Below are 24,732 nucleotides of genomic sequence, written 5' to 3'. Positions count from 1 at the left end.
AGCCATCTTCTGAAGAGCAGGCAGTGTGAGGAGGAGGGGGTGGCTAGGCCACTTGGTCCAGAGGCCTGGCGTCCCTCTTGGTGGCTGTTTGGTCATGGGAGTTCCCCAACCCCTCCCAGGCCCTCGGCCCTTCCTCATCCCTTCACAGCACCAATCTGTGCATGTTATTTCTTTAATGCATTTATTACCATTTGAAGGTTTTATTCAATTTTATTTCTTCGGGGATAGCATGAACAAAGTCCCCCACTGCTACAAATTAGGTAGTCAATTTTCCCATGTTGAGGCATAAATTGAAGGGTCAGAATATCCATAGTGCAGTGGATAAGCCTTACCCTGGGAAAACTGCCTTCACGGTTATGGAATCTCTTCTAACAAGTAAGTGTTGAAATGCACGTGCGTGGGCATGTGTGCGTACACACACACATACATGTATAAATATGTATGTGTACTATATATTATATATATAATTATATATGTGTATATAATTATATATATACACACATATATGTGTGTATATATATATATATATATATATATATATATATAATATTTATGAGACAAAGTCTCCCCTGTGTAAGCCAGGCTGGACTGGAACTCACAATCCCCCTGCCTCAAAATTCCAAATGTTTTAATAGGCCAGACTCACCACGCCTATCTCTTACCTTTTGAAACTATTACATTTTACTATATATTTGTTATAAGTCTACCCCAATAGAGTTTGCCCAGGACTTTCCCAGCTTTTGTTTGGAAGCTTCCTATAAATACCAGTCTAAGCAGCCTCTGCTCAGGGTAAGTTATCTGAGGTCAGGGACTAGCCCCCTGCTGTCTCTGTGCCTCAACAGCAACCATCCCACAGCAGCTTCCAGCTCACATCAGGGATAAACAAAGAATAAAGCAGTCAACGCAATGGGGGCTCAGTAGAGGACACTCACTGTGTAGCGCAGCTGCCTGACTCAGCAAGACACAGACCTGGTGACACACTTCCATCATCTGTCAAAGCTGCATCAACCCTGCCGCCTTAAGTGAGACTAGCCACCTGATTCTGCCACACTCACTAGTGTCTTTATTCCTGTCTCTATGGTTACTCAGATACCTTCAAGGCCAACAGCTGCTTTGCACCCCAAGATCAACACACACCATGTCTGGAGACTGGATGATCAAGGCCAGGTGTACGTTTAGAAGTCAACCCAAAAGCACACGTCATTTCCTTGTGGACTGAATGCCTGGAGGCAGACTGTCAAATTCACACTGGGTTTGCAGGGACTCCGAGCTTTCCCTCACCCTGCAAGTTGTAGACAGAGAAAGGACTCTCTCTCTCTCTACACACACACACACACACACACACACACACACACACAGTCTAAACAGGAGGAAGAGAGGTTAGAAGGATGCTTCACAGATGAACAGGTTTCTTTTCCCTATAATAATATGTCCACTTAGGAAAATATAAGTTGAAAAGAGGAAGTCGGGAACCCCGCCCTGCACCCCAGGAAACCGTGAGGATGACAGTGAGCGCCTCTCCTGTGTTCCTGAGAGCAGTACCTAATTTGCTCCAGCCGTTAGGTGAGAATGTCATTTCCACCCAGACTTTACTCACGAAGATGTTTGTTCAATCCCAGAGACCCCAAGGATTTAACCCGAAGGATAAAGTGATCTTAATTTAACTTCAGACGTTAACACTTAATATTCATCCTTGAAGCCACGAAGGTAAAATGTTTCAGGATATATCCCTTTAAATAAAAGGATAGGGACTTTGAGTTGCGCACTGCACTATGGGACAGAGGTGTCTACCGCCTGCAGCTGGCATCACAAGCCAGCGTGGTTTCTACTTCAGGAAGTGCTCCAGCTTCTTGGTTCATAGAAAGATCAACCTTGCCTGTCATCCCTCCCTTAAAATTCCCCTGCTCTGGGCAACCTTCCCTCCATACTTTTATTTACCTAATGCTTTCCTGCTTTTGATCTCCCATTGTAGCCTGGGCATTCTTCCAGTCTGCCCCCTCTCATGTCACCATCCCGCACACCCATCCCAGGCGGCACCATTCTGTGCTGGTCCTGGAGGTCTCCTCACAGGCACCATTGGTAGCTCCCCCTTCCGTCTAGACCATGAACTTCTGCGGGCAGATCCTGTGTGCTGTTAATGCTGACTGTATTCTCCCAGAGCCCAACACAGTGCTCTGCTCAACACGGGAGCTCAATACGTACTCATGAAATTGAATCCAGGTAGAAATTGGGGCCACCTGGTCTACATAACAAGGCCTAGGCCAGCAAGGGCTACATAGTGAAACCCTATTTAAAAAATAAGATTGGATCCAAGTGGGATAATCTCTGAAGTTGGCAGAACAATGGGGTGAGCTGAGAAGGAAATGTGTCAGAGCTGAGTTCCTACTGGCTAGGTCAGCCTTGGGCCTCAGATGAGTGGAATGTGGCTTATGTCACAAACATTTTACACCAACAAGCAGTATGTTTGTGTATGTGTGTTGTGTGTGCTGTGAATATGTTTTGTGTGTTGTGTGTGTGCGCAGTATGTGTGATTTGTGTGTGTGTTGTATGTGTATTGTGTGCATGTGTGCAGTGTGTGTTTTGTATATGTTATGTGTATGTGTGTTGTGTGTGTGTTTTGTGTATGTGTTATGTGTATGTGTTATGGGTGTTGTGTGTGTTTTTTGTGTGTGTGCTATGGTGTCATTTGTCTGGAGATTTGGAATCTCAGCTGGACAGTGTCTCTTTCAGGAATCTTACTTCATAGCATGGCCATTTAGAGGGAAACAGAGGTCCAATTCTTGTATGTGCTGGGCGACAGGTCTTGCATAAGTCACTTTGACATCAGAGAACAGGGAGCCAGGAATGGCTGTGGACTAAGAGCCACGGAGGGCTTGTTTGATCAAAAGGTATCACAGTGAGAAAAAAGTCTGCGGTCTCTGTGGAAAAATCTCCACCATCTTCCACCAGCTGTGGCGGAGGGGGTGGGAAAATGTGCAGTAATTCGCACCTCTGCCCAGAGGATGGGTTGTGTGGCATTTTCCCTGCAACACTCTGTGCTGCTGGCTGACGATATGGAATTTCCTCCTAGACTGAGCTGGCAAAGGCTCTCACAAGTAGCCAGTGGGGCTGTGCAAAGGCTGCGGCGGCTTACTTGGGTCTGCTAGAGGGAGGAGGAGGAAGAGAGAGAAAGGGCCAACTTAGTTCTATAGCAGAGGGCTTTTGTGTTCAACACTCACCAAGTTCTGTTCATTCCTCAGTACCCTTCATATCCACATACCCCTGCCTCCCTTCCACCCCCAATCCACCCCCACTCATGCACATACCTGACACTTGACTAAAGTCCTTGATCAGGCCAGGATGTAACTCTCAGCTCCTATTCCAGCACCATGCTTGCTGCCATGCTCCCTGCCAAGATGACAAGGAACTGGTCCTCTGCAACAGTAAGCGAGCCCCCAATTAAAGGCTTTTATAACCATTGCTATGGACACGGCCTCTCTTCACAGCAGTAGAACTCTGACTAAGACAGAGGTCTTCCTGGAATATTTGCAGAGACGCTGTCTAGCTGCTCTGATAATTAATCTTGACTGTCCACCTGACTGGACCAATAGCTACCTAGGAGTAGTAAGATTAGCCTCTGAGTGTGCATGCCGGGGGTTTCCGGAGAGGATGACATGCGGAAGGAAAGACAGTCCCTGAATGGGGTGACATTGTCCACTAGGTTATGGTCCCAGATGAAGTAAAAGTAGGAACGGCAGATGGCAGCCTTTTAACACAGAATCATGCTACAGCTCCAGGGGCTTCCAGGCGCCCCCTCTGTCTGGGTTGCATTACTGGTCTTGTTCTGCGGCTTCCAACTTCTTACCCTGAGCACTGCTAGGTTCTCCACCTGCCCATCCACCCACCCAGCCTTCAGACAGCCGTTGTGGGGCTACCCCACCTCCAACCATGTAAGCCAACCTGGCAAATCTCCTTTAATATTTAAAGCTATAATCGCCTATTGGTTCTGTTCCTCTAGAGAACCCCGACCAATACAGTTTCTGCTATGGCACCGCTGTGTAGACAAGTACCCCAACATTCAATGACTTAGGTCAATAATTATTTATTCTCATGGTTGTATGGGTCAACAGGAAGTCAGATGATGGCATCTCGGTTGTTTTCGTCTTTCTTCTTATTCCTGGAACTTGAGGCCTAGCCTAATAAAGTCCTTGTCATGGTGGCTATGGCTTAAATTTCTTCCCAAGAGGAATGCCTACTCCTCCTCCTAGTTCCCCGTGATAAACTAAAGCACAGTCCCACCAAAGTTCACTCTTGGGCACCAATGTGTTTATTAGGTCTCTTTACAGAGCATAGATGAGGGGTTTCTTATAGGGTGAAAGCCTTTACCCAGCAGGAATGAGGGCTTCCCTGTAGCCATACAGATGATGCAGTCTCTTTCCTTGTCTTCCTGGGACTAGATAACTTAACCCCTCCCTGTGGCCATGTGCGGAGTTGCATGCTTACAAGTGGTACTCTCTCATGGCCCTTCCCACCTCTCCATGAGTGGATATAAGCCTAACTGCTGTAATTCTTTTGCAGGGGGCCACAGCTGAACTCCCAAGATGGCAGATGCTTGGCTTGGAGGAGTCACCAACAGCTCAGGGCGGAAGAAGCATGCCTCAGGCTTCTGGCAACACTACAGACACTAGTATTTTGTTAGCCAAACACTTGACCCAGTAAATGACAGAACAAAGACAAACTGTGAAGGGTGTGGTATTAGGAGAGGCAAGGGCTTGGCCAGTGTTTCCTGGTCCACAAAGCAGAGTGGTGGTTGGTAGCATGGTCTGATTGAGGGATCATTGAACGGTAGATATCATCACAGTCAGGCCCAGGCAAAGGTTGTTCAGCGTCACTTCCAGTTTCTCTAAACCGTAAATCTCTCTCTTTCTATTCTAAGCTCCCATGACTAATAGGGCCGGAATGGCACACAGAGACCTGCCCTGCCATTGGATAAGGTATTGAGCTGCTTACTTATCCCTTCTGCCTGCCTCATTCATGATGCCAGATCCCAGAATCCTCATTCCATCCCTCAGGTTGTACCCAGACTATGGCAAAGACCTGACCCGATATTCAACTGTTTAATCAGCTTCTGAGCCTGGTGCTGTTTCCTGAGCCACTGGGCAGGGTCCTGAGTACAGATCTGAGTGAAGCCATCTCCTAAACCCTGCTCTTGAGTCTCAACTTTATATTCTTGAACTTAACATAGTAATAGAAGCTACCTTCTGGAATGGAATGGTTTTCAAATGCTCGCTCTCTCTCTCTCTTTCTCTCTCTCTCTCTCCCTCTCTCCCTCTCTCTCTCGTGGGACCAAGGATCAAACTTGGGTTGTAGCATTGGCAGCAGGCACTTTATCCACAATGAGTTATCTATCTCACCAGCCCTATTTTCTCTTTTTCTTTCTTTCTTTCTTTCTTTCTTTCTTTCTTTCTTTCTTTCTTTCTTTCTTTCTTTCTTTCTTTTTTTCTTTTGAGATAGGGTCTCACCAACTAGTTCAAACTTCCCTGAAAGTATACAGTCCAGGCTATATAGTCAAATTCCAGGTCCTCCTGCCTCAGCCTCCTGAGTGCTAGGATTAAAGACCAGTGTCATCATATACTGCACATGGATGGAATAGTTGTTTTACTATAATTTTATTTTAGAGTTTGTCTAAAACAAAACAGTCCAGGCTGACCTCAAACATACCATGCATCAAGTATGACCCGGGGCTTCTGATGCTCTTTTCTATATCTCCTGATTTTCTATACCCCCTGAGACCTTGACTGTCAGGGATGTGTCACCATGCCCAGCTGGGATGTTTATTTCAAAGGTTCCATGACTTTCTGTGCTCGTCTGTCTCCTTGCATGGGACTCCATACATCTTGGTAGGGATTTGTGTGGGTTTTCTTGGCGTTTTCTTATTATTACTGGCGGAGGGGGTGCATGCCACCACAAACTGCAAACCCGTGAAGGTCAGAGGACAAGCTTTGGGACTCAGTTCTTTCTTTTCTCCGTGTGGATCCAGGAATCAGCCCGGATTGTCAGGCCTGGCAGCAAGTGCCTCACCCACTGAGCCATCTGGTTGGCTCCAGTTTCTTATTTTCAGTTTCATTTTTACTGCCTCCCGTTGTGTGGTGGCTCTTTCCTTTTCTTCGATAACTTAGCTCTCCTGTTTAAGTTCCCTTCAGTTCCTTGTGTTGGTTTCTCGGAATTCTTCCCTGTGCTTCTCTTTATTCTTGCCTCTTCAGGCTAGAGGCTTTCCCCCACGTGGCTGGTGGTCTTCAGTTCTGTGCTCCTGTAAAAGCCACAATAGAAGCTTAGGAGCCTTCAAGATGTTCCCAGTGATTTCCCAAGCCTATCCTTCTAGGGCTCAGACTTCCTGTGTCATCCAGCCCTGTACCCCCATCCCCCAAATACTGAGTTGAACTGGCGTGTATACACAATGTGGCATTGCAGAAATGAGGAAGTGAGACCAGACCACAGCATAAAAGACATTGCAGTTTCCACCTCTCAGCTACAACTCCCTAGCAGGAAAAGCAGCCGCCGCGATGAAAGGTTACTCAGACAGTAAATGTCTATGCACAGATGAATAGATGAAGAGAATGTGGTGTAGACCCCACGGGATCCTATGCAGCTCTAAAACTGAATGAACCCATGCCACTTACAGGAGAATGAATGGCCCTGGAAATCATTAAGCAAAATAAGCCAGACTCAGAAAGGCAAAATGCACAGCCTCTTTTATGTGCAAAAACTAGATTTAAATCTCTCTCTCTCTCTCTCTCTCTCTCTCTCTCTCTCTCTCTCTCTCTCCTCTCTCTCTCTCTCTCTCTCTCCCTCTCGTGTGTGTGTGTGTATGCATGTATGTGTATGTGTTATCAAACTGGAAAAAGGATCATGTCAGAGGAGGAAGAGAACTCAAGAGAGGGGAGAAAGGATGAGCAATGACAGACATGTAGTAAGGTAGAGGGGAAGCAACCTAGAGAGGGAAGGAACCAAACAGAGGGCTCCACGTTGAGGGAAAACATTCTGACAGGGAACATATAATAAAACAAAACCACTCAGCTCATGGTGGCTGGGAATCAGGGTAAGAGAGGGGGGATGGGACAGGGTTTGCTTACACACGACAGAGATCCTCTCTCCCTTGTGACATACTTCTTCCATCAAGGTCAATTCCAATACCTTGCAATAGCAAGACCAGGTAGAAACCAGACCTTCAACTTCTTAGAAACCTTCCAGAGCCAAATGGAAATAGACCCTGAGCCCAAATTGCCAGGCTTTGTTTCCCAGAATCATGGCCTACAGAAACTGGGACATGATAAAGGCTCATTTTGATTTGGAGCCACTAAACCATGAGGCAACTTATTATGCAGTAGTAGATGTTAATTCAGAGAGGTGGAGAGGTGGTTTATGGGTAAAATGCCTGTCGTGCCAGCATGAGGACCTAAGTTCAGATCCTCTGCATCTACCTGAAAGGTGGGAATGGTGTGGTCCTCTGTAACCACAGAGCTGTGGGGATGTGAAGGCGGGAGTGTCCTCCAAGTCATTGGCCAGCTAGGCTCACCAAATCAACGACCTTCAGGTTCAGCAAGAGACCCTACCCGCAAAAAGTAAGGTGGAGGTCAATGTTAGAAGACATCCCAAGTTGACCTCTGCCCTCCACATACTCAAATGCATACACAGGCACATGTACCCCCACATATGCATGTACCCCCACATATGCATGTACCCACACAGAAATAGTCCACATGCTAGAGAGGGAGGGAAGGGGCGTGGGGGAGGGCTGCTGGCCATCTGGGCTGGAGGAGGGAATTTGAATGACTAACTACTCATCATTTAAAGTTCTAACCAGTTGTGGCCCTTGCCCCTCCCTGTACCCAGCTTGCAGAGGTGACTGCCCTCCCTAATCTTTAGCTCTGATTCTTACCAGATCTCGGTTTATTTTTTCTGCTCAGTCTGTTATCATTTTCCTATCTGCTTTCCCTTTTCCAAACTGCTGTCAGTGTTGCTCCTCCGCTGCCAAGTCCTACCTTTTGTTTTCTTTCATTGTCCCTGTGGGTTTCCGTAGCTTTTGATTTACTGTCCTTTGAGCAGCATATGAGAAGAGGGACAGACTTACTGATATTCAGTCTGCTGCATGAGGTCAAATCAGAGGCTATCTTGGGATGTGTGGGGAAACAGATGTGGGGGTGCACAATGAAGAGGCCAGAGGTTGAGGTTGGCTTCTTTTATCATCCTCCGCCTCAGTTTTTGAGGCAGCACTTCTCACTGAATCTGGAGCACTCTAGTTGGCTAGACTGGCTGGCCAGCAAACCCTGGGGATCCTCCCCAATGCTCCTCCCCAGTGCTAGGATTCCAGGAACATGCCCTGCATCCAGGGTCCTACATGAGTTCTTACTCGGCCATCTAACCCCCTCTACCCCATTCTCAGAGGTGACCTAACAGGTTTTCAAGTCTCCGTGGCTGCTGAAGACCGTGACTGCTAAGGCCATTTTCTTATTTATTTGTTCCTTTTTTCTTCCTCCATTTGCATGTGGGTGGTGCAGGGAACTGAACTCAGGGACTTGCATACATGCCCAAGTACTCTGCAACTAAGCTGCATCTTGGGAAGGATGGTTATTATATAGACAAGTGTTTAGAGGGACCCCGCAGGCCTAGGAATGTCTGTGTGCCCTGCGGGGTTGCACTGCTCACAGAGGGGGTTCATCCCAGCCCTTTGAAGAGACATCAAGCAGGGTGGCTGGAAAAAGGGAAGATGCTGAGAACGAAGAACCCGAATGGGTTGAAGCTGGAAGAGGAGGGGCTTGTGGGACAGCAGTGGGCGTTGTGAAAAAGCCCAGACCCCTCCTTTGGCACAGCTTATGCGATAAGTCACCCCAGAGTTGGTGTGCTGAGGCCTGCCTATAATTCTAGTGTGGGAGAAGCAAAGGTACAAGGGGTTCTGTAAGTTCAGGGCCAGCCTGGTCCTTACATAGAGAGAGTCTGGGATAGCCAGGACTGTAAAGGGACACTTGTCTCTATATAACTGGAGTGAGTAGAAAGAGGCCCATGGCTTCATACTGCAATGTCTCCAGAGCAGATGCAGATGACCAATGCACTCACTGTACAGCACACAGTGAAAGAACCCTGCAGCAATGTAGCAATTAAAGCACAGGTGATGTCTCAAGGCTGGCTGGACCTAGACTTCCTCATTTTCTTTCTAATGTGTAGTCGGCTCTCAGGGTTGCCCGTGATCCAAGTCAGAACAAGACAGGCAAGGACAGAAAGAGGATTCTTGTTATGGCTACTTTCCTAGAAGGCCTAATGTATCCATCTCCTTGATCAGAAGCAAGTTACATATTCAGATTTAGCAACAAGAGGTTCTGAATAATCAAACTGATTGATTGATTGACTGATTGATTGATTTTGATACTGGGGATGGAACCCAGGGCTTCATTTAAGGTAGGCAAGGTCTCTGCTAAAGCCACTCCCACGTCCTAGGAAATCATTATTTATTCTTGGTCATGGGGTACCCAATAAGGAAAGAGGAAGTAGAGGAGAGATACAGGGGTGTTTGACAGTGCGCAAAGGTCAGGCCTTGCATTGGAACATTCAGGGCAGAAGTGTTTCAGGCTCTCAAGAGAATGCTTCCTCTAGCTTTGCCTGCTTTGCCTACCGAGGCTCTTCCTGGAAGGAAGACAAGGCTGCAGGCAGAAATACCCTAGTTTTGAGAGTTGTGTTTATTTATTCAGAAGCCTCAGGCCCAAAATCAATTAAAAAATCAAAGTAAAGACTAGCTGAGCGTGCTCAGGTGGGCTGCAGCCGCGTAGTAACAACGCAGAGCAGTGGAGTGCCCGTCCTCGGTTGGCATGTGAACTAGACAAGGGAGGATCTATCCTGGTTCCTGGTCTAAAGGGTGTGCTTGTTTGAATGAGAAATGCCCCCCACAGGCTCAGGTATCTGAACACTTGGTTCCCAGTTGCGGATGCTGTTTGAACAGGTTTGCGTGACGCTGCCTTGCTGGAGGATCTTCCTTAGGGACAGGCTTTGATACTATATTGCTCCATTTCCTGTTTGCTTTCTCTGCTTCATGCTTGGATTTAAAGACATGTGCTCCCAGCTTGCTGCTCCAGACACTGTGTGCTGTGTGCTGCTATGCCTCCCTGCCATGGTGTACCACTTATCACTCAGGAACCATAAGCCCAAGCAAACTCTGCTGTAACCTGCCTGGGTCACTGGGTGCCATCACAGCAGCAGAAAGCTACTGGCACAAAGGGATATTCTGTCCGTTACAGTGGGGAAGGCAGGAAGGCGGGACTGGCGATGGTTGCTCACACCAGCTAGTACAGTGCTCCTTGTGTGACCGTGTGTGCCACTCACGGCAGATCCGTACACACTTCTGTGACCACGGCAGTTCCGCAGCGCCCAGCTGTGATGGGGAGTATGTTCAGCCTAACAGGATCTAGAACCCACTTTGACGGTGAGCGACATCACTTCGTGGGCCGAAGTCCCTGACTGAAAAGGAGAAAGCGAGCTGAGCAGCAGTACACAGTGGTACTTGGCTTCCCGTCTGTGGGCGTGCCATGACCTCGTTGCTGGCTGGTCTTACCTCAATTTGACGCAAAAGGCAGAGTACTCTAAGAGGAGGGAACTTCAGTAGAGAAAATGTCTCCAGAAGATTCGGCCTTGGGCAAGCCTACAGGGCTTTTCTTAATTAGTGATTAACGGGAAAGGCTCAACCCATTGTGGGTGGGGCCATCCTTGGGCTGGTGGTCCTGGGTTCTTTAAGAAAGGCTGAGCAAGCCAGTAATCAACACTCCTCCCTGGCCACTGCATCAGCTCCTGCCTCTAGGTTCCCACTCTGCTTGAGTTGCTCTGCTTGAGTTCCTGTCCTGACTTTCTTTTGATGAAAACTCTGACATGGAAGCCGAATAAACCCTTTCCTCCCCAAGTTGCTTAGGTCATGGTGGTTCATTACAGGAGTGGTGATCCCGAGACCTCCCTCACCCTCAGGCTCCTGCAACTGTGACTTCCGCACCATGACGGTCTAAACCCTTGAACGGTGAGCCAAACCCTCTCTCCCAGAAGTTGCTTCACTGGGTGTCTTCTCACAGCAACTAACACACCAATTTACCCCATTCCTAGATATGTAAAGACCTCTGAACACAAGCCTGGGTGTGCCCCAAGGCCGACTTGCCACAGCCTGTACGGTTTCCAGGGGGAGAGGTCATGAACCAAGCCCATTGTTGTGACACACACAGCCTGCTACGACAAAGAAGTCCATAAACCAAGTGCCTTGTGGTATCAGCTACTCTTCTCCTCACAGTGAGAAAACACCCAGAGAAACAGCTTGAAGAAGGGGGGATTTGTTGCAGTCTGTGGTCTAAGAGGTTACAGTTCGCCATGGTAGGATCAGCATGGCCGCAGGAACTTTTCAGGGCTGTGGCCTCAAGAACGTGAGGCGTCTTGTTCATGTGGCTTAAGCAACCAAGCAACAGCGAGGGAGATGAACGCTGACATTCAGCTGACTGTCTCCTTTTTCCCTTTTTGTTCAGTCTGGGAATCCAGCCTATGGGATGGTACGGCCTATATTTAAGGCACTTCTTTTCTCCCCCTCAGTTAATCCTCTCTAGAAATACACCCAAAGGTATGCCTCACCAGTGCCCTAGGTATTTCTTAATCCAGTTACATTGACAAGTGAAATTAACCTTAACACTCACAAACAACGGATGTTTATTACTCCTGGTTCCAGAAGCCAGGGAGTCCAACACTGGCCGCTGGTGTGTTTGCATCAGATAAGGCTTTTTCCCTGTACCATTATAGGATGGAAGAGGATACCGGTTCCCAAGGATACTTGTCTACTATACTCTCCATCTCTCCCTTCATATCCTCTGTACCTCCAAAATGTTCTTATTTTGGCAAGTGTTGCTGCCTGAATGATGCTTCCATCGTGATATTTCCATCATGGCACTAGTTGTACTAAGGTCTGGGGGTCTGTTACACTGTCTCAAAAGAATAAATAAATAAATAAATAAATAAATAAATAAATAAATAGAAACAATCATAGCTTGCTGGTCACTGGCTGAACATTGACTATCATGAACACTACAAGCAAAGCTCTTCTCAGACCCTGCCTCAGAGGAAAAGCGTCTTGGCCATGTGTGGGATCTTCACGTGTAACTTTGTCTCCTTACTGTCCAGTGCCAGCCCCCAGCCCCAGTACCGGGGATCTGCCATCCTGTGTCATTTTACAAGAAAAGGAAGCATGAGAAATCAGAACTTCCTTCTTGGTGGGGAAGACTTGGGCCTGCCCAGGGTAATGTTCTCTTTCAGGAGTTTGGGGGCTGAATGAAGGATACAAAAACCAACCCAAGGGAAAAATAAGGTGCCTGCTGCCCCTGCCTTCACTCACACTGGCTTACTATGACCCCTGGCTTCCTGCCCGATCCCACAAGACTGGGTTTGCTTCTGTTCTAGAAGCACCCCCTTTGGCTGCTGTAGGCACTTGGTTTCTGCAGCACAAACATCACTAATGTGCAGTTACTATGCCCACTGTGTAGAAGCCAAGGTGCCCAGAACAATGACTGTGATGGTTTAAATGTGAACTGTAGCCGGGCGGTGGTGGCGCACGCCTTTAATCCCAGCACTAGGGAGGCAGAGGCAGGCGGATCTCTGTGAGTTCGAGGCCAGCCTGATCTACAAGAGCTAGTTCCAGGACAGGAACCAAAAGCTATGGAGAAACCCTGTCTCGAAAATCCAAATAAATAAATAAATAAATAGATAGATAGATAAATAAATATGAACTGTACCCCATGTTTTCACGTGACTGATCCTCAGCTGGTGGTGATGTTTCAAGAGCTTCTTATGAAGAAAATGAGTCACTGGAGGTGGGCCTTGAGGTAGGATGGACCTTGGGGTGGGATGGACCTTGGGGTGGGATGGACCTTGGGGTGGAATGAACTTTAGGATGGGATGGACCTTGGGGTGGGATGGACTTCACCCAGCCTCACTTTCTACTTATACTCTGCTTCTTTGTGGTAGACAAGGATGATCAGCCAGGCACCTCATGTTCCTGCCTGATATGCCTTCCCTACCACAACAAACAGTGCTTTCTCTTAAACTACGTCAGATAAAATCTCCCTCCCTCAAACTGGGTTCTGGTCAGGCATTTGGACACAGAACAAGACAAGCAAAGGATACAGCAACTCTCCTAACTGCAAGGAGACAGGTTTATTAGTCCACGGGCTAGGTAGTCCAGCGTTATCTGCATTCTGACGTGCTCCAGAACCCAGGCGGCTGCTCAGTCCACAAAGAGGGTTGCCTCTGCCATCCTCATCTTGTGCCGAGGCCTGGGGGATTTACAGAAAGCTGGTGGTCTTCGTCCATCTTGAAACACGAAGAAACTGGGTAAGGCTAATGAAAGACAGCAGCAGTGGTAACAACAGGGCAGACACAGGTGTGAGCCTGCTGCTTTTGTGTGCGGAGGCATGTGTCAGCACACACACATATACACACACATACACATACCCACACACACACACAAAGAAACCAAATAAAAATTTTAAATAACCGTCACAAAGGCCATCTCTTTCCATGAAGATACGGTGGTAAATAATGCGATGGTGGCACCATGCACACTGCAGCCCGTGGCTTTGACAACCGGCTTCTGCCACGTTGTGGCATAACAAGAAATAGATGCCCAGCCCGCGCGCGGTGCGGCAAGATGGTTCAGCAGGTAAAGACGCTTCCTGCCGATCCTCATCAACTATGAGTTCATCCAACTTGAGTTCCATCCCTGGGCCTCAAGGGGTGAAAGGAGAGGGTGCGCTTTCAGTGACTGCTGTCTGACCGCCATCTGCACAGTATCTGTTGCCTGCGCACCCAAGCGCATAAATGATACAATGTAGACGCGCACAGCTCTCCACTTTGGCCCATGGATTCAACAGGATGCTTCAGCCGGCCTCGTAGACTGTGTTATCCACTGCGCAAGCCTCTGCTACAGAGCGGAAATAAGGGTGGTGGCAGAGCTGTTCAAAGTTTCCCTACCTTCCCCAGCTTAGCTAACCTTTACTTTTAAACCCTGATTCTGATCTCCACTTTGTGTTCACAGAAGTGGGTTCCTTTAGTCTTCTCCACTGACAGGAGTAATTCCTCTGGAATTTGACCTTTTATAGCATGGCTCCTCACGCTGATGGAAAGGGGGCCCTTAGGATTTGCCTTTTCAGACGAGCCTCCTCCTCACGCAGGGGGGCTGTGCCGTGAACAGGGAACACACACCTTGATGTTTCCTGGGGCGTGGCAAGCCCAGGCAGTGTGTGTGTGGGGGGGCTCTCTGCTCAGACCTGGCGTTCTTCCTGGGTTGTACTCCAAGGCCAACCTTGGAGGAAGGAGGGGCTGAGAGAGGCTGAAGAGCAGAAGAGAGGAACAGGGTGGGACAGATGGAACTGTCTTATAGAAAGGCGGGGACTCAGAAGCAAGGTCAGCCCACCCTACAACTGCTGGCTTCCACTGCTGGTGGCTAAACAAGAGCACACCCTGGGGGGGGGGGGGGCACAGGGTGGCTAATTAGAGGCACCCTGTCTGGAGCCTTGTTTGTTCCTTTTTCTTTTGTTTTTGTTTTTTGTTTTGTGTTGATGCAGGGAAAGGAGTCTGGGGGTGGGGTGTTCCTGAGGTAACTGCTTGCATGTGAACACCACTAACAGGTAAAGGGGGAGAGCCTAACCCTCAGCTCCTGAGAAGGCTGGCCTCTGCAGCTATCAGCTCAGCTTGTCACACTTCCAAGTGACCCACAAGCAGTGAAGACCAATGGGGGCAGAAAGGCCAGGCTGTATCAGCTGGGGACAGCTCTTAAGGTCAGGTGGACTCCCTGTGGGATCCCTGATGGCTACCCTGGTGACTCAGCTCAGCTTGCCTCTCTTTCTGCTCCCTTCCAGGAACTCTTCCCAGGAGCGGCCCCTGTTTAAGCAGTCTACCACAGACAGCTTCTGGGGCTCGCCTAGGAACACCCTTAGCACAGAAAAAGTGCAGTGGAATAGAGCAGGCCTTTACGAGAGATAATTATAAATTGACTTTCAAATCCCCATTCACGATATGTGCTATATATGGTACCTTGTGTATATATGACATCTCTGGGTATCTCATTGGGAGATGTAAAAGGTCATCCTCGTAGTTCCTTTGGTCTCCAGTTACAGAAGCCTCAGCCGAGGGGTGGGCAGGCAGAAGGCTTGCCAGAAGTGACACACCTTCTACAGCACCAGCATTTGACCCCAGATGGGCCGACTCTATGCTGAGTGCCTCTTCATCGCGGGGCTCTGCCTGCTTTGTCTGTCTTGGGCCTGTCTCTCTCTACCCTGCTGGGATGTGAAGTCATGGGATCAATTTCCATCTTAAACATAGTCATGGCCAAGGGGGTAGAAACAAATACAAAATTGTGTGAGGAAAGAATTGCATGCAGCCAGATGTTGTGACACACACCTGGAATCCCAGAGCTAGGGAGCCTGAGGCAGGAGGATTGCAAGCTCCAGAATAGGCTGGGCTACATAATAAGGCACTGTCCCAAGAAGGAAAACGAAGGAGGAAAAGTGAGAAGAGACCAGAACCGCGAAAGTTTCAGCACCAACGAGCAAATGGGTGGAGGGTGTAAACTTTTAGTTCACTTTGTTTTTTAAGATAGGGCCTCATTGAGCCCAGGATAGCCTCAAACACACTGTGTAGCTGAGGCTAGCCTTGAACTCTTAATCATCCTCCTGTCTCTACTTGAAATAACCTTAAAAACTGAATGGTAAATACCATCTTGGACAGGAAATTTGTTATCTCTGGGTGATCTTTTCCAAAGACAGGCTTCTCATTGGGCAAAAAGTCTGTAAGAGAACACGTGAACCTGTCACAGATTCTAGGCCCTAATAATAGTAACTCAAACCAGGTCTATTTGCCAGATCCACAGGCTTCAACAGCGCTTCCTGGATCCACATATTCCACCCCTGTGCTGACCACACACCACGCCTCCAGTGCTCATTGTGCCTAGAAGCTTCGGAACATGGTGCTGTGACGGCACAACTGGCTTTTCATTTCAAATCCATTTATATGCAGTTTAACAGGAACAGGCTAGCGGGGCTGTGCTGCCTCAGCCGAGTGTGATGTGCTGTGGAAAGGATGTGCTCGCTCAGCTGAGAGCACACAACTGTAATCCTAACCGCATGTCTGATTGCGGCACTAAGTTCCTAAGCGTGAGACCTGCGGAGTGAATGCAAGGTCAGCCTCGGCAATCTAGTGATGCCCTGTCTCAGAGAGAACAATCTAAAAAGGGCTGAAGACGTAGCTCAGTGGAAGAACCCAGCCTGTGCAAGGCAAGCACCAGAAAGGAGACGGGGCTGTTGTCTTACTTTTAACTGTGCAGCCTACGGGGAACAGTAAAGACTGTGGAAATGGAAATTATGTGTCTACAGGACCAGGAAAGACTTCCACATAGCTACAGTTCATCATGGCCTTGATGCCAGACTCTGTATTTTCATAAAAAGATAGTAATGTAGGGTTTTAGCAAAGTCGTACGATTTACGCATTAGCCAGAGACTTGTGAACTCTCCGGAGACTCATGTCATGTTGAAGAAGTTCTCCTGTACCTAATATTCTCTGCTGTCCCGCACTGTGCGGGGCACATCTTAGAATCCCTAGCAGTACGAATCATCTCAACTCAAGAAACATTCGCTGAATGCCTAGTGAACAGCAGGAAGTAGGCCAAGATAAAAGAGATGAAGCGGCCACTCTCGTTTTCCTTGGCTCATGTTCTAACAGACATGACAAAAAGTCCGTTGTAAAGGGAGGACTCAAGGCAGCGGGCCCAGGGATGAGGGCAGCAATGAGGGCTGGAAGACGTAACAACTGGACAGGAACTGGACCAAATAAGCACTGGCCCGGTGGTTGAAAGAACGTGCCGAGCAGCGGCACTACTGGGTGAGCAGGGAAGAGTGTCCACGAGCAATGCATGGGTGAGCAACTTCCCAGCAATCAGAAAGGACTAAAGCATCAAATGAGAAGCTGGAAGGGACAAGAAGGATGGAAGAAAAGAAGGACAGATGGCAGTCAGTCTGTCATGATCTAGTAGTCTATGGTGTGAAGGAGGCCTCATCTCTGGTTTGCCAAGCCCATAGGATGGAAGATGGATGGATCCCTCCAACAAATATTCTTCTAAACTCAGGTTCTGAGGCCACTGGCCAATAAAATTGTCTTTTTTATGGGGTTCAGTTCTAGGTGGGAGAGAAACAGTCAACAGCGGGAAAGTGACCCAAGTTAGAAAGCTAGGGCAGGACACCAGCCCTGAGACAGGGGAACGGCAGTCTGGGAGAGAGTGCAACAGAAGCTTGAGGCAGAGGTGGCGTGGGACCTGGCCTCAAATGTAAAGAGAGCAGGGTAATAACTCCAGAGCCAGGCTCCAACTCCAGTTAGCAACGATGTTTATAACTGAAGCAAAGCCAAAGCTGAACCAGGAAAGCAAAGGGAGGGGTTTTGTTTGTTTTGGTGTTTTCGTTTTTGTTGTTGTTTTGGTTTGGTTTTCGAGACAGGGTTTCTCTGTAGCTTTGGAGCCTGTCCTGGAACTAGCTCTTGTAGACCAGGCTGGTCTCGAACTCACAGAGATCCGCCTGCCTCTGCCTCCTCTGGGATTAAAGGCATGCGCCACCACCACCCGGCTTGCAAAGGACATTTAAAGAACATATTTATTCATGCTCTAACTACCTTGGTATCACTTCTCTTTTTCAGATCTGAGCTGCAAGCGCGTGCGTCTTGGATATGAACTATAAACACTGGTTACAATTTGTGGCCCGCTCTTTTCAGTTAACATCATGGGCATTTCCACGGTAACCACTGTCACTTTCCATTTCTGCTCTATTGTCTGGCCACTGGGCATAGCATACAGGGCTACCCTTTCCCTCGGTCACATTTGGATAGCTTTATCTATTTTCATGTTCATGAACATAAGCATCTTTACACGCATATCTTTTTTGGAATCTCTTCTTCCCCATAATTTCCTTAGGTTAAATTTCTGGAAGTAGGAAGTGAATGGGTCAAAGTAAATACTTAAGAATTTGCGTTGGGAGCCACCAAACTGATTTACAATGGATGTCAAAGGTCAAAGGTAAAAAAGAAGCCGGAGCGAAAAAGAAAGTGGGAGAAACAGGCAGAAACAGTAATATCACCAAAGAGCGTGTCCTGATTGACTTTTCTTCATACGTATTTAGTGCCTGCCACACAGAAAGCAACCAATAAAAAAATGAGTCGCTGACTTCTGTGTTCATGTTTTACAGCCCAAAATTGATTTTTTTTCAGGGTTCCAAGAGAGGGATCCGTGGTTAAGAGCACTTATTGCTCTTGCAGAAGACCGAGGTTCAGTCCCCAGCACACAAATGGCAATGCACAGTCACCAGGGGATCCGATGCCTTCTGTTGACCTCTTTGGCTCCTGCACACACACAGTGCACATAAATACACTTAGACACACACACATAAAATATAGTAAAATATTATTTAGATTTATTCTACTTTCAAAGATGTGTAAATGTGTATGTCTGTGTGAATGTATAGCGTGTGTATCAGATCCCATGAAGCTGGAATTTCAGACAGTTGTGAGCTGCCTGATTAGGGTCCTAGGGATAGAACGTGGATCCTCTGCAAGATTACAGCATGCCTTTAACCACTGAGCCAGCGCTCCAGTCCCTAATTTTCTCTTTGTAAGACTCATTTCTCAGGGGCCAATGAGATGGCTTAAAGTAGTGGCTCTCGACCTTCCCAGTGCTGCGACCCTTTAATACAGTTCTTCATGTTGTGGTGACCCCAACCATAAAACTATTTTCCTTGCTACTTCAGAACTGTAATTTTGATATAGTTATGACTCATAATGTAAACATCTGTGTTTCCCGATGGTCTTAGGTGACTCCCATGAAAGGGTCATTCAACCCCCAACGGGGTTACAACTCACAGGTTGAGACCGCCACCTGAGAGGGCTAAGATGCTCACCACCAAGTCTGTTGACCTGAGTTTGAGCCCTGACCCACACGGTGGAAGGAGAGAACTGACTCCTGGCAGGTGTCCTCTGACCTCTACAGAACACATAGTACATAAAAATGTTTTCATTTTCAGGACTGGAGAGATGGCTCCATGGTTAAAGTTGCACACTTCTCTTGCAAAGGATCCAAGTTGAGTTCCCAGCAGCCATGTCTGGCAGGTCACATATATTTGTAACTTCTGAGGATCCAACACTTGCGGGATCTATGGACATCTACGTTCACATGTACGGTGCTCCCCTCAGGTCCGTACATATAAACACAACTTTTTACAAGTTGTTAAAGTCTGACTTTCAAGTAAATTTGCTGTTCCCTAAAGAGCAGAAATTGAACAGGTGGGAGTGGAAGTTTTGCAACGCTCTGCTTTTGTTGCTTTGGCAACAAAAATAAAAATAAAATTAACATAGATTTGGGGGGCTCAGTGACTGGAGTGCTTGTTGCTTGAAGGGAAGACTTGAGCTTGGATCCCCAGTACCTGTATAAATGCCATGTGCCATAACCCCAGTTCTGGGGGTGTGGCCGGAGACAGGAAGACACCAAATGCTCACTGACATGAGCAACAGGTTCAGGGGCAGACTCTGTCTCAAAGTATAAGACGGAAAGCAATTGAGGAAGACACCCAGCGTTAGTTTTCTGCTTCCACATACACACACATTGACAAGTACACACACGTATCACACACACACACATCACACACACACTCAATTAATTAATTAAGTTTGCTCTAAGATGACATGATGAGAATCTGTTTCAGGTTCCCCTCTAAATCCCTGGAGAACAACGCACAGACTTTCTGGATGTGGGGTACATGCCTGCAGTCCTACCACATGAGAAGCTGAGGCAGGGAAATCCAGAGTTCCAGGACAGCCTGGGATACAGAGTAAGTTCAGGACTAGCATGGACAACTTAGTTAACCCTTGCTCCAAAACTAAAGAGGGCTTGGAATAGAGCTCAGCGGTAGAACACTCGTCTGGTATAGATGAGCCCCTAAATTCAAGCCCCAATGCCACAAAAGAAGAAGAAGAAGAAGAAGAAGAAGAAGAAGAAGAAGAAGAAGAAGAAGAAGAAGAAGAAGAAGAAGAAGAAGAAGAAGAAGAAGGAAGGGAGGAAAGGGAGAAGGGATGAAGGGAAGGAGAAAAGAAGGGAGAGAGGGACCATTAGGGTCAGCAGGAGAATTCTATGTGTGGCCGCCAATCCTTGCAGTCTCAGCATTTTGGTGGAGACAGGAGTATCAAGGGTTCACAGTTATCTTGTGCGAACTATTGAGTTCAGTGTTAGCCTGGGCTACATCAGGTGTGTCTCAAAAAAAAACATACAATAACAATGAAAAGTAAATAAAGTCACCAAGATCCCATACATCTTATCTGCATCAAACATCGAAATCGGCCATAATGGTGTTTTTGTTTAACTTTTTGGTTTCTGATAGCGCAGGTTGGCCTTGTGCTCCTAATCCTCCTGCCTCTACCTCCCATGTGCTAGGATTATAGGCACACATGACCACACCCAGCCAGGTGTTTTGTGAACACATTCAGGTTCTCACATTCTCACGACACAGCCTAGATTGCCCCGTACTCACTATGTCGTTCAGGCTGGTCTTGAACTCACAGAATGCTCCAGCCTCATCCTTACTCCCCTACCGTCAGTGCTTTGATTACAAGTGTGGGTCACCAAAACTGGCTGACAAGGGTCCTATGGGGAATGGCAAAATCTGTATTGTGTGAGGGCATCAAACGAGCCGGCTACAGCCGAGGGAGGGAAACCACAGTCACAAAACTCCGTGTGAGGCAACGACAGAGAACAAAATACAGTTTAAGAAGAGCCACAGTGTGGAGAAGCAGTCACCACAGGGGGAATGTATGGAAAAACGCAAGTGCTCACCAGGTGAACTCAGCGCCCGTGCAGCCATCGGAACTCTGCTTATGTCAGGGGAAGCTGGGGAGCATGCCCAAATGGGTGGCGGCTTCCATCGTTGAATGACCTCATTAAGGATGGGTAAATGCCATCTAAGGGAAGGTGTGAATTAGAATCCAGCAAAGCTACACGCAGCACAAGGTGACCTACAGTCTTTGTCCCTCAGTAGGACAGACTCCTTGCACCAGCTGCCTTCCCACTGGGCTGCGGTCTTCCCTGCTCAAGCCAGAGGCTCACCACTTCGAGGCTCTCTGGCAGGCTAGCAATTAGTTATGTAATTTGCCTTTCTGGCCTTACTCTTAGAGCACTTAAATTATCACACGGACTCCTTCCCAAAGCTTCTGAATCTTAGCACTGCCAGGGAGGGAAACCGAATAAGAAATGAACTCAAGTTCTGAGAGAGACTAGCTTGAGCAGGGAAGCTTAGTGGGGTGGGGGGTTCTTTAAACCATTTTGCTTCAATTCCTGTTTCTAACCCTATCCCAAGGCTAAGACTCCCCAAATCAGCTTAACACTGGGGTTCACCAGTTCCTTCCATTTTAGGGCTGGAATCTGGGTGGTTTCCTTTATTTCAGAACCCAGGGCCATTGGTTAAGATCAATACATTCTCACTTTTATAGGAAACTGTCAATAGCTATCTCCTGAGGGATGAGACAAACTTTATTACCCTCTCTACAAAATAGGAAGCCTGCTGTGGCAGGGCAGCTCCACCTGCTCTCTAAAAATAGAGACTGTAGGTTATTTTTAAAAACCCTCACCAAGGGAGGGATCCTGGCCGTGAGTCACAGTTTTCTCTGGTGTTTCTCTGATGAAGGAAAACCACACTGCCATGTGGACATTTTCAACCTTCTGAAACCTTGCCCTGTGGGCAGAACCAACCATGCCAGCTCTCAGTGAGAAAATGCAGACGATGTATGTGCTGGGCTTGTCGAGGCCTGGGCTGACTATGTGCCAGGCTTGTCAAGGCCTGGGCTGACTATGTGCCAAGCTTGTCGAGGCCTGGGCTGACTATGCGCCTGGGGTGCCGAGACCTGGGCTGACTATGTGTTAGGGTGCCGAGACCTGGGCTGACTATGCGCCTGGGGTGCCGAGACCTGGGCTGATGTAAAACAGGTAGTTCACGACAGCAGGATAGAGTTGCTTTCTGTGCCAGCTCTCAGTGGTGGTGGTCAGCAGGGTGACTTTTTGCTTATCGTTGGCTTTAATCTTCCTGGCTGCAGGAAGATTCATAACCTAATGGGGAAAATATTTGCTGAGGAGAACTTGCCTGGCGTGAGAAGAATCAGTCTTCCCGAGGTATCAATTTAACTTGCTTTCCAGAACATGGAGAAGAAATTTTAAGTGTGATAAATGCATTAATCCAAGGCTACTAGATTAGCCTGCTCTGGCTGAAACAGGGATGCATTATCTGCGAGACATCTTTTCTACTCCCAAGGCACTTTTAAAATAATGAAAACATAAAATCATATCTGCGTAATTAAAGTAATGGCAAATAAAAACCTAGCTCTGTATGGAATTGCCTATCAGAGCAATGCATCTCTTTTTATAAGTCCTTTGTGATATTTCTATTAATTTTTAAGTAACAAAATATTCCTCCTGAACCAAAAATGGGATATTAACTAACACATACACAATTAATTGCTCTGCAAATGCAAAGCCTTAGGTTCTAGTTTACACAAAGGAACTTCTGTGGGTATCTAGTAAATTCTACACCTAGTGGCCACTTGCCTATCATGTAAGCTGTAGAGGAGACTGTATTGGGGTCTTTTAAAAAAAAGAGAGAGAGAGAGAAGTCAGGGTTGTGGAGATGCCTCAGCAATAGAAATGTTTGCCAAGCAAGCCTGATAACCCAAGCTCCATTAGAGCTCCCACCTAAAGAATCAGACATGCTAGCTCACATCCGTGATCCCTGCACTACTAAATTGAGGTGGTTAAGGTGGAAGTGGAGACAGGAGTGTCAGCTGAAGGCCCATGAGAGCACACCCTTTCTTAAAAACAAGATGGAAGAAGAAAACAGACCCTTCGACATTGTTCTCTGACCTCTCCATGTACTAAGTCTCTCCCCTGACTCTTGTCCTTCTGTCTCTTTCTCTCTCTGTCTCTCTCTCCCTCTCTCTCACCCACAAACACACACTAAAAATAAAAAAAAAATTAATCTTCAAAGAGAGAGGTGGGAGGTCTTGCTCGCTCGCTATAATCCCAGGTGTTTTTGCACTAAGGATCACTGAAGTTCGAGGCCTGGGTTATCCAGATGTTTGAGGCCAGCCTGGGCTAGAAAGGGGACTCCCTCACTGGGAGGGGGGTGAGTGTGTTTTGAATCAGCTCTCTCAATAGTTGGATTTGTATGGGTAGAAAGCCTGGTCCTGTCTATTCTTCCCCCACCTCACTCACCTCAGGGTCCTCACCCTCTTCTTGAGTTGGGGCCTTATTCTCTCATTCCTTTTCCTCCAGTGGACCATTGCATCACAAAGGCCCTGTTAACACTTTCTGAACTGCTGCCTTCTGACTGGTGGCAGTCTGTTTCTACACCGACCTATCAGTGACCTCCAGGAGCATGTGTCTTCACTCACTAGAATGTGATGGATGGCTTTGGGGCATTCTGAGTTACCTAGTCCCAAGGGGACCTCTTTCTAGGAACTCCTCAATGCCTGTGTACACGCCACTCTTTCCCAAGCCCTAGTTAGCCTAACCACATGGTCTGAGATAGTTCTCCTGGATTCAGACATGGGCAGGGATGGCATTTGTGTACCTGGACAATGCACACCTGGACAGTGCACACCTGGACAGTGCACACCTGGACACTGCACACCTGGACAGTGCACACCTGGACATGCACACCTGGGCATGCACACCTGGACACTGCACACCTGGACATGCACACCTGGACCTTCACTTGCTCACAGGTCAACTTCTCCAGCTCTCGGGCTACATGCACATTTAAGTGAAAATGGCCAACATGGCAGACAGGGGGGTTAAAATAGGAAATGACTCCAAGGTGGGCACAAGTCTTCCTTTTCCTACCATACTCAGGAATGCCCATCTCTTGCGAAACCTGTATATTTGGACTGGTGGAATAAACCCAATAGCTTCCGAAACAAACTTGATTTTAATTTATGAGCTAATGTTTCTTACTAAGATTCTCAGAACCTGGAGGGATAGCCCTTGAGTAACACATTTATTCATTTTTGACTTCACCTAACTATTGTATGAAACAGGATCTCACCTTATAACCCAGGCTGCCCTTACATGTGTGATCCTCCTGCCTCAGCCTCCCTAGACCTCACAACACTTGGCAATTTTGGTCTTAACAAAGTCTCCCAGGCTGACCTTGCACCCATGGGCTTAAGAAATCCTCCTGTCTCAGCTTTCCAAATAACTGGAGAGACCAGCGTACCAACTGACATTTTTGAGGGTGCCCATGTTACCTCTTACAGATCTTAAATAAATACTAATGTATTTAAGAATCCAAGAATTCCTGAAGGAGAAAAAAAAAGCAGTCTGTTTAAATTGGCTTTGCCTCCTGTTCTGGGAGATGGGCACATCTAGTTTACTTATGCAGAAAATAGTACTTGTGCAAAAAGTACTGGTCTTGAACATCAGGACACAGGACTTGGACCAGATGAAAGCCAAGACTCTTATAGCTAAAAGACAGAAACACCCAGTGCCTCTGCTTCTCCTCTCTTTCCCTTGGGGTCACCCTTGTCTGATGGCTCCCAGCAGAGAAAGCATCTTTATTTACCAACGTGCCAGCCCCAAATTGGGGCTCTTCTTCTCACTTGTAGACCAAGAACAAGCTC

The 24,732-nt window shown here is 47.5% G+C and overlaps 1 non-coding gene across 1 annotated transcript; it reads right to left on the bottom strand.

Annotated features, from left to right (window-relative positions):
- Positions 1-218: 218 nt before the first annotated feature.
- On the bottom strand, positions 219-383 carry LOC130889937 (U1 spliceosomal RNA). Its single transcript, XR_009058663.1, has one exon. It is a non-coding gene; the product is annotated as a U1 spliceosomal RNA (small nuclear RNA).
- Between the last annotated feature and the right edge of the window lie 24,349 nt (positions 384-24,732).

This window comes from Chionomys nivalis, chromosome 1, assembly GCF_950005125.1.
Source record: "Chionomys nivalis chromosome 1, mChiNiv1.1, whole genome shotgun sequence".
Lineage (NCBI taxonomy): Eukaryota > Metazoa > Chordata > Mammalia > Rodentia > Cricetidae > Chionomys > Chionomys nivalis.
This window is presented reverse-complemented; position numbering and strand designations above follow the sequence as displayed.